Source organism: Sceloporus undulatus, unplaced genomic scaffold (assembly GCF_019175285.1).
Source record: "Sceloporus undulatus isolate JIND9_A2432 ecotype Alabama unplaced genomic scaffold, SceUnd_v1.1 scaffold_19, whole genome shotgun sequence".
NCBI lineage: Eukaryota > Metazoa > Chordata > Lepidosauria > Squamata > Phrynosomatidae > Sceloporus > Sceloporus undulatus.
This window is the reverse complement of record NW_024802941.1, coordinates 189,742-199,259: the sequence shown is the minus strand read 5'-3', so window position 1 is coordinate 199,259 and position 9,518 is coordinate 189,742.

Sequence of the window (9,518 nt, the reverse complement as noted above, 5' to 3'; positions counted from 1 at the left end):
AGGCAGGAATAATGCAATTTGTCTGTGAAGGAATGAGCTTCTAACATTAAAGGAATGGCAGGGGCAAGCTGTGTGGTCTGACCCCATGTTACCACAACATCAAACAGAATGGATTTCAAGGCGCATTAGCATTGTGGCTCAGTATTCTCTAAGCCTTAAATTCTAAGGTGAACTTTAAAAGTGTGCAAAAATCAACATCCTTAGATTAGAGGAGGGGAAAATGCAGCCCACAGGGCACATGCAGTCCTTGGGACTCCTAAGTGTGGCCCCAGAAGCCCCCTAGAAGCCCAAAGACTCCAAAAATAATGAAAATTCAGGTTGATTTTCATGCACTTTTGTGTCCCAAAGCCAGTCTAAATCAGCCCAAACCACAGTGGTTTGCTTCCTCTAACCTCCCTCCACCCCCCAAAAAGGGGGGGGGGGAGAAGCAAAAACACCCACACCCCAAACCTCCCCAAAAAACAGAGGAGAAAGTGCCCAAAAAGCAGCCAGAATGCCAGCCAGAAATGATGTTGCATCATTTCAGATGTGCTGCAATGCCCTGGTGCAGCCTGCTGGATGATCACATGGTGATAAAATGGTTCCCACCCCTACGCAGTTGCTCACCCCGGCTTTACAGTGTAGTGTTCTGCTGTCTACTCTCACATTTTAATTTAATTAATTAATAAAGAATTTCAAGGGCTTCATTCAAGCAGCTAATATTTCATTAATGGTTGTAGTTTACTTGAAATATATTTTCTCTTTTAGTTGTATACTGTAGGACCATCTAATGTGGAGTTCCGGCACACCCTCTAAAAAAGAAAACCTTTAAAAGTTATCAAGTTATCCATGAAACTTTAGCAGCTTTGGAGATTAGTGCACTGGCTTTTACTCCCGTGCTAGGCATGGGATGTAAACACACAGGGACAAGTTTTTTTACACAGCTCCATCTCCAGGATGGATTTTCCTGTTCTTTAAAAGGTCCAGGAAAAGCCCAGGTTGGGCACAGGATGAGTACTGTCCAAAGATGGAGCTGTGCAATAGAATCCATTGCTGTTCATTTACATCCCATGCCTAGCGCAGGAATAAAACCTGGTGCGCTAATCTCCTTTGTTGTAGGGAATAAGATACCTGAGCTCAGAACCAATATATTATCTGCCCTTATCTTACTGCTTGGCATTAGAAAGTCATTTACCTCTAACTTTCCCATCAGCCTTGTGACATAGAATAAAAATAACCTAAATCCTATTGTTAGTCTAGCTAAAGTGGACCCATTAAATCAAGTGGATTTACCTACATTTTGATCCACCATTCAACTGTTGATTCAATGGATCTACTATAATTGGGACCAGTCAGGAGTGCAGCTACAATGACAGGAAAACCTGCCTTACCTACAGGTTACACCATGACCACATACATGTCCTCACAATCACCACACACACCAAGGCATGTTTGGAAGCACTGGTCACATACGCTCCCAATCAAATTCACCACAGTCCAATAAATCACAATGTGTGTGAATATGACATGGCCATTCTGGTTTTCCACCTCCCCGCTCCTGCATATAAACGTACATATTTCCAAATATCTCTCTCCAGACTTATATCAACATCACTGGAGTGCAGTTCACATGTCTGTGTAAATATCCAAATTTTCCTCTCAAAACTAGGATAAATCATCTCCCCCCCCCCCACTGGATTGAAGCCCTGAGGTGATGAAAAGGCCCAGATTTCACAACAGCAACAGCAATAGAAATACATTTACATTTCTGTACTGCTTAATAGTGAACTAGCACTCTCTAAGCAGTTCACAATCTGTAAGTGAATTGCCTCCAATAAGCTGGGTATTCATTTCAAAAGGATGGAAGGCTGAGTCAACCTTGGAGCCCTGGGATGAAACTCACAACTTTGTGGCTGCAGTACCAGCTTTTAACATCTGGCCGCTGAATCATCTTATATATCATTTGGACAGCTTGCTGTGATAATTAGGTAAGACCTTTTATTTGTCCAGTGTAGACACATCCAGAAAATAATTCAAAACTTTGAGAAAACAGGATTTCATATGTCATTAGCCTTCTTAACAGAACTGGTGTGTGGTTTCTTAAGATGATGGCTGGACTTCTATAGAATACTCTTATCTTGAGCAGACTGATTGAATTGATCCTTGAATGGTGAGTCAACACATAGGTAACTCTCTATTTTACTTGGAACTAATAAAGGTTCATTTATGGGTGCTTACATGCATTTAATGCTAGTGGCATGCCTATCATTACAGACTTTATACATACTGTATGCTAGCTGAGACCAGTTTAGGGCCCTTTCACACTCCACTGTTATAACACTACAATTCCACTTTAACTGCCACAGTAACATCCTATGGAATCCTGGGATTTGCAGTTTAAGGAGGGGCATTTAGAATTCTCAACACAAAAGCTCCTCTTGCGCCTTAGCTGAACTGCATCTCCCAGGATTCCAGGGGGTGCAGCCATGGCAATTAAAGTGAAATCATTATGTTATAACTGTGTAGTGTGAAAGGGCCCTCAGAGTGATGAGGGGACTTGCAAGTATACTGGTGATCTAGCCAGAAACTCAAATTTTTCCTTCTTCATTTTAGCAAAATTAAGTTCAACACTTTTGGAGAAAAAACAATTGTGGGAAATATTAATGCTCTGGCACATGATGCAAAAATGTTTCTGTGTTGCCACAGATTATCAAGGAATGTCAGTGATTTCAGTATACCTCTAATCCTGGTGTATAGTTTGCTGTGGCAAGTTGTTATTGAATGTTTAAACTGTGATGTTGTCTTTTGCAGAAAATGCTGCTAGGAAGGAGCTCAGGTGCCACAACAAACTACAACTCCCAAAATCCCATAGCATTGAGCAATGGCAGTTAAAGTGGTGTAAAAATGGATTATTTCTGCAGTGCAGATGTATCTGTAGTAAAACAACAACAACAACAACAACAACAACAACAAATTATTTATTTATATCCCGCCTTTTCCTTTTTGGAGATCGAGGCAGGTAACAACAAAGGTTAATACAATACAAAATAGTCAAAAAAGACATGAAGCCTGTTGGTAGTTTCACTTGGAATAAATCCACTAAAACAATGGTGAGTCGATAATTTAGTAAACCTCACTGGTTCAATGGGCCTACTTCAGTTAGGATTCAGGCCATAGTTTAGAGTAAGAGGAAAAACAGATGGTCCCGAAGCAGTGGCTTGACGATGCCCCTTGCAGCACTGGATCGGACCCACAGCAACCGCACACCACGGGCCCAATCTGGTGCTTTGCTGGCCCTAAAAGAAGCAGCACTTTTTGGAGCCAGAAAAAGGGCACCTTTGCCACCCTAGTGGCACTTTCCGGTGTTCCTTTTGGTGTGCATCATCTGAACACTGCACCAAAGTAATGCAACAATGCCATCAGCCAACTGGGTGGCCGACCGGCATGATAGCAACTTTGGGGTGGAGTCAGAGCATGCGTCGTGCAGCCGCCACACCCCCCCCACTCCACTCCAACACCGGCCCTTTTGGCTGGTATGTTTAGCCTTACGAGACTCTAATCTGATTAGCCTCATATTGTCTGACAGGTAATGGCTTTCACTGCTCTCAGCCAGAGGTCATTCACATCATATATGAAAGCTAAGTGTGGGTCTGAGTTAAATATGGAGCAGCTTCCAGAAGGCAGGCCAGCCGGGTGATGAACTGTCCACCTCAAATGTGAAGAAAACTGATAGTGTGAAATAATTCTAATCTGTTTTAGTGGAGGGATTACATGCTCTGATGACATCATTTTATTTAGATTACAGAGATCATACAATGCCCCTGTTGAAATAGCTTCATTGGCTGCCAGTTTGTTTCTGGGCACAATTCAAGGTGCTGGTTATTACCTACAAAGCCCTACATGGCTCAGGTCCACACTATTTGGCAGACCGTTTCTCCTGGTATGAACTGGCTTGGACTCTGACATCCTCTGGAGAAGCCTTTCTCTCCGTCTCAACACCATCATAAACACGGTTGGTGGGGACACAAGAGAGGGCCTTCTCGATGGCTGACCCTAGACTCTGGTACTCCCTGGCCAAGGAGATCAGAATGGCTTCCTCCTTGATGGCCTTCCGCCAGCAGGTGAAGACCTACCTGTTCACACAGGCATTTAAGGAATTGCTATAAGGACAGGCTGGGATGTTCGATGTTGGACCAGTTTAAAAATTCTTTTTAATATATGTTTTTTAAAAAGTGTTTTAATGCTGTGAAACCGCTCTGAGTCCCAGTCCTGGGAAAAGAGCGGGATACAAATAAAATAAAATAAATAATTGAATTTCAGGGTATTTAAGAGCCAATGTGATGTAGTGGTTAGAGTGTTGGACTCTGGAGAGCTCAGCCATGAAAACCCACTGGGTGACCTTGGGCAAGTCACACTCTATCAACCTCAGAGAAGGGCAAAGACAAACCTCCTCTGAAGAAACTTGCCACGAAACCCCTGTGCTAGGTTCTTCTTAGGGTTGTCATGAGTCAAAAATGACTTGGAGGACACACACAACAATAAAAAGATATCTATAGTTTTAAAAGATGTCTTATATTAGGGCTGGGGAAAACATCTGTCTGAAATCAAATTAGTGAGGGACGTGGTTCTTGCCCTCACTCTGACATCTTGTGAGTTAAAAATTGGCACCTAAGAGGAGAAGGGAGTATAGCTGACACCACCAGCAATTTAGAAAGCACAGAATGCAGAGATTGTGAAAGGATGAAAAAAGTGAGCAAGGGACTTTAATGGGGGAAAGAGCCTTTTAAGGTCAAAGCCAAAAAAAATTAAATAGAGAATGTTCCGCTCAGATTCATTTTTAACCAAATTGCACAGTTTGATAATATGGGAGGCTTACTGTTTTGAACAGTGACAATAACAAGCTACGCTTCATGGACTTTGCTGAAATGAAAGGCTTGGTGTGAAATTCGATCACATCTGTGAAATATTTGAGAACTGTCTGAAGTTACCCAAGGTTGCCTTCATTGATAAAGGGCTTCTTTCTTTATTGTTTGCTCAGTCCAACTCACTCGTGGGTTCAAGGTTTATTCTTGCTTTAATGGCAGAAGTTTGAGTTTGGGATGAAACCTGACTGACTGGAGTTAGGTTCGCGGTTGTGCAACACCCTTCTCACACTTGGCCAGCAGCAGTTCCTCTGCTCAGAAGAACAAAGTCAGGCCATCTGTTGTCTTTCAGATCAGCACCAGGCACTGCCACCAGTTGCCTCTAAATAGGTAATTCCCCTCTTTATCAGAGTTGCCAGGCACCACACTCACTTTCTGACCATTGGGTTTACACTTCTTTTCTTACTTTTGTGGTAATGCAAGAGATGCATTTCTTTGCTAAAGACCTAGTTCTTCTCAGGAGGAGTGCTTCCCATTCACTGCTACCCCTAGCCATTACCTTGGCCTCTGTTTCCATGCTGCGGTGGCTGTTTACACACACATCCCGCTGGGCCATATGGCACATCCACCACCACTGTTGCCATGGGTCATTTGCTTCTGAAGTAGGAATAAGGCACCCAGTGATGATCACATACCGGGCACCTTGTCCTGACCTCAAATGAACAAACCATGGTGATGGCAGCAGAGGCACTGGATGGCCCAGTGAGACACCCATGCAGACAGCTGCTGCAGTACAGAAATGGAGAGCTCCAGATCATTCAGGAAGATTCAGAGTAACAGGTTTTTAACATTTGTGTTACTCTTGAAATGTCCTGGTTTTGATGCAAGACATGCCGGACATTGTCGGACTGCAAACACCAGAAGTGGAGTTTGGGAGATACATCATCTGAACAGGATGGCACAGAGACAAGGCCTACATGCAGTGGTTCCAGTCTTTCCTGGAGGGGTGAACTCAGAAGGTGGGGTTGGGGAATTTCTGTTTGACCCCCTGGCCATTGGCCTATGGGAGCCCTCATGGTTCTGTTCCCCCCCCCATGAAGCCGCTGGGAGAGGTCATCCAAGGTTTTGGGGTGCGGTGTCACGAGTGTGACAACTCTATCTCTCCTTCCCATCTGACTCCAAGGAAGCTCACTCTCTGTGCTGAGCCAGTGTCTGCTGTCAGTAATGGACTAGATGAGGGCAAATTGAAACTTAATCCAGACAAGACAGAAGTGTTCCTGGTCAATTGTAAGGCAGACCAAGGAATGGGGATGTTGCCTGAGCTGGATGGGGTTACACTCCCCCTGAAATCTCAGGCTCGCAGCTTGGGTGTTCTCCTGAATTCAATTCTGAGCGTGGATGCCTGAGATTTAACAGTAGCCAGGAGTGCATTTGCAGTTAAAACTAATGTGCCAGCTGCACCCATTCCTCAAGATGTCAGATCTGGCTACACTGATACATGCCTTGATTAAATCCCATTTGGACTACTGTAATGCACTTTGTGGGGCTGCCTTTGGAAACTGTGGAATATTCAGCAGGTTCATAATGCCGCAACCAGAATGCTGACTGGGACCAATTACAGGGAATATGTAACTCCCTTGCTGAAACAGCTTCACTAACTACTAGTTCATTTCCAAGTGCTGATTATGAAGCCCTATGTGGCTTAGGTCCAAACTATTTGAGAAACCATATCTCCCCATATGAACCTACCAGAGCCCTAAGATCTTCAGGAAAAGGCTTTCTCTCAGTCTTGCCTTTATCCCAATCTCACCTGGTGAGGACATGAGAGTGAGCCTTCTCAGTGACTGCTCCCACCCTCTGGAATGTGCTTCTATGGGAAGCATGTCTGGCCCTCTCCCTGCTTGCCTTTCACCGGCAAGTAAAAATGTTTTTATTTAGGCAAGCTTTTTAAAAAACACAACAGGGCGGCTTATTTCTGGTGTGTGTTATGTTTTTAACTTTTTAATGTTTTTATGTTAACTTACGGTACATATATTTTTTTAAACAGATGATTTTAATTGATTTTTAACATTTTACTGTGTTCTTTTTAAAATGTTTTTATCTTGTAAGTCGCCTTGGGTCTCTTCCTGGGAGAAAGGTGGCACAGAAATGAAATGAAATAAAATGAATAAATAATATAATATAGCTGCATTTGCACTGCAGAAAGAATGCAATTTGACACTGCTTTAACTGCCATGGTTCAGTGCTATGTTTTGTAGTTTTGTGAGATATTTAGCCTTCTCATTTTTAAGTGCAGATGCAGCCACAGTCCTGTTTAAATAATACCTTTGCTATGTAACACATTCCTCGAATATGGACTTTTCAAGATGTTTGATTTTAATAGGAGGCCCTCCCAATACTGATGAATTACAACTCCTGTCAGCCTAGTCTAAATGGCCATTTTGGGAACTGCAGTCCAAAAACAACTTGGGGGATGTTCCCACTAGGTGAAACCCCGCGTTCTGAATCGAATCCAAGGAGTGGCGTTCCTATTAGGATCCGATTTAAACCTAGAACGGTTCTAGAGCAACCCGCCATCGTCCCCACTACAAATCGAATCATAGAGCGGAATAAAATTTTGAATCGAGTTTTCGTCATTTAATGCGCGTTAAAAAAATACTAGGGTCTGACCTACGTTTTTCCCTTGATTCGAGTTATGAACCGGAGCATTTAAATAGGAACAACAGCCTTTGAAATCGGGTTAGATGGATGGGAGGAGCGGAGTGCGATGGGGCTGGCCTTGGGGGAGTTGCCCTTTCTGTCCCCATCTGTCGTGGCTGTCGCCATTTTTGCTTCCCTCACCCCTTTGTCCTCTGTGGTCGTTCTCTTTTCCCCTTTTCTGTCTTCTCTATCCCACTTAAACTGACTGCCTTCTCCTCCTTGATTCCGTTTTCCAACCCTGGGCTTTGGATGCAGAACAGTCTCTACCCACTGAAACCCACTGCCTTCTCCTCCTTGATCCCGTTTTCCAGCCCTGGGCTTTGGTTGCAGAACAGTCTCTACCCACTGAAACCCACTGCCTTCTCCTCCTTGATCCCGTTTTCCAACCCTGGGCCTTGGATGCAGAACAGTCTCTACCCACCGAAACCCACTGCCTTCTCCTCCTTGATCCGATTTGGCAAACACACACACACACACACACACACACACACACACACACTACAGACAGACAGACACAGACACACACACACACACACACGATTATATATGAATACTCACACACACACATGCATATATATATAAATGCATACAGAGACAAACATATAGGTATATATACACATATATATTTGTCTGTGTGTTTGCACACATGTATATATATGCATATGAGTGTGTGTGTGTGTGTGTGTGTGTGTGTGTGTGTATATATGGTAATTATAAAGTAACAACTTTTTGAATTTATGAAAAAACCCTCATCTGTAGTTCCAAACCCACTGTAGAAATAATACAGTTTGAGACCCCTTAACCTGCCCTGGCTCAGTACTAAGGAATTATGGGAACTGTTGTGTTTGTGAGACATTTATCCTCCTCTGCCAGAGAGTGCTGGTGCTATAATAAACTACCATTCCCAGGATTCCCTAGCACTGAGTTATGGCAGGTAATATGGGGAGATGCAGAAGAGGACGTTTGAGCGATTAAGCGCCTTCATTGGTCCATTCGGGGGAAAAAACCGCCAAAAATACATCAGTTCACAAACAGTCAATGAAATGGAAACGATGCCAAAAGATAAATCGCTTCCAAATATTCCAGATTAACATTACGTCATTCTGACGTACTATTGATTGACAGCTCCAAATAAGGTATGGAGGAGAAGAATCGATTTATTTAAACACTGATTTCATGCCAAGTAGGAACGACTGCAGGTAAAAACTTCGATTTAAAAAACCAGATGGAAACGAAGAATAAAAGCGATTCGGAACACGGGATAAGACCCGGGTTATTTTGAATCGGATCTATTAAATGCTTACACATATAAGCTGTACACAGGTTGTTTTAAACCATTTTAATGTTGAAGTAATATTTTATTAGACATTATAAAATAAATACTTTTGCTGCAACTGTTGCTATACTTTCTAATACATTTTCTTTTCTACTTTTCTTACTGATGTCCTGGTTTTTTGCAAAGCAAGATACTTACTTGGCATCTTTCACAATGACGGTTTAACATTTAAAAAAAATACAATTTACCATGAAAATGTTTTGATACATGTTCTGTGAACCTTCGTTATAGATGTTAGTTTTTAAGAGATGTTTTCAAATACACAAATTGTAGTATAACAGAAATAAAACATCAATGATAGTGTTAAATCTGCCACTGATTTACAACCATATATAAAAATGAGTTCTTAAGAATACCTCATTCATACACAATACATTTTATAGATTTAGAAGTGCAGTGAAGGGTCAGCATGGTGTAGTGGTCTGACTGTTGTACTAGGACTCCAAGAGACCAAGGTTCGAATCCCTGCTCAGCCATGGAAACCCACAGGGTGATCTTGAAAAAGTCACACACTCTCAAGCTCAAAGGAAGGCAAAGGCAAACCTCCCCAAATAAAGCTTGCCAAGAAGACCCTATGATAGGGTTGACATAAATCAGAGTTAGTGGCACATATACCTCTTCAACACTAATAACAAATCAAT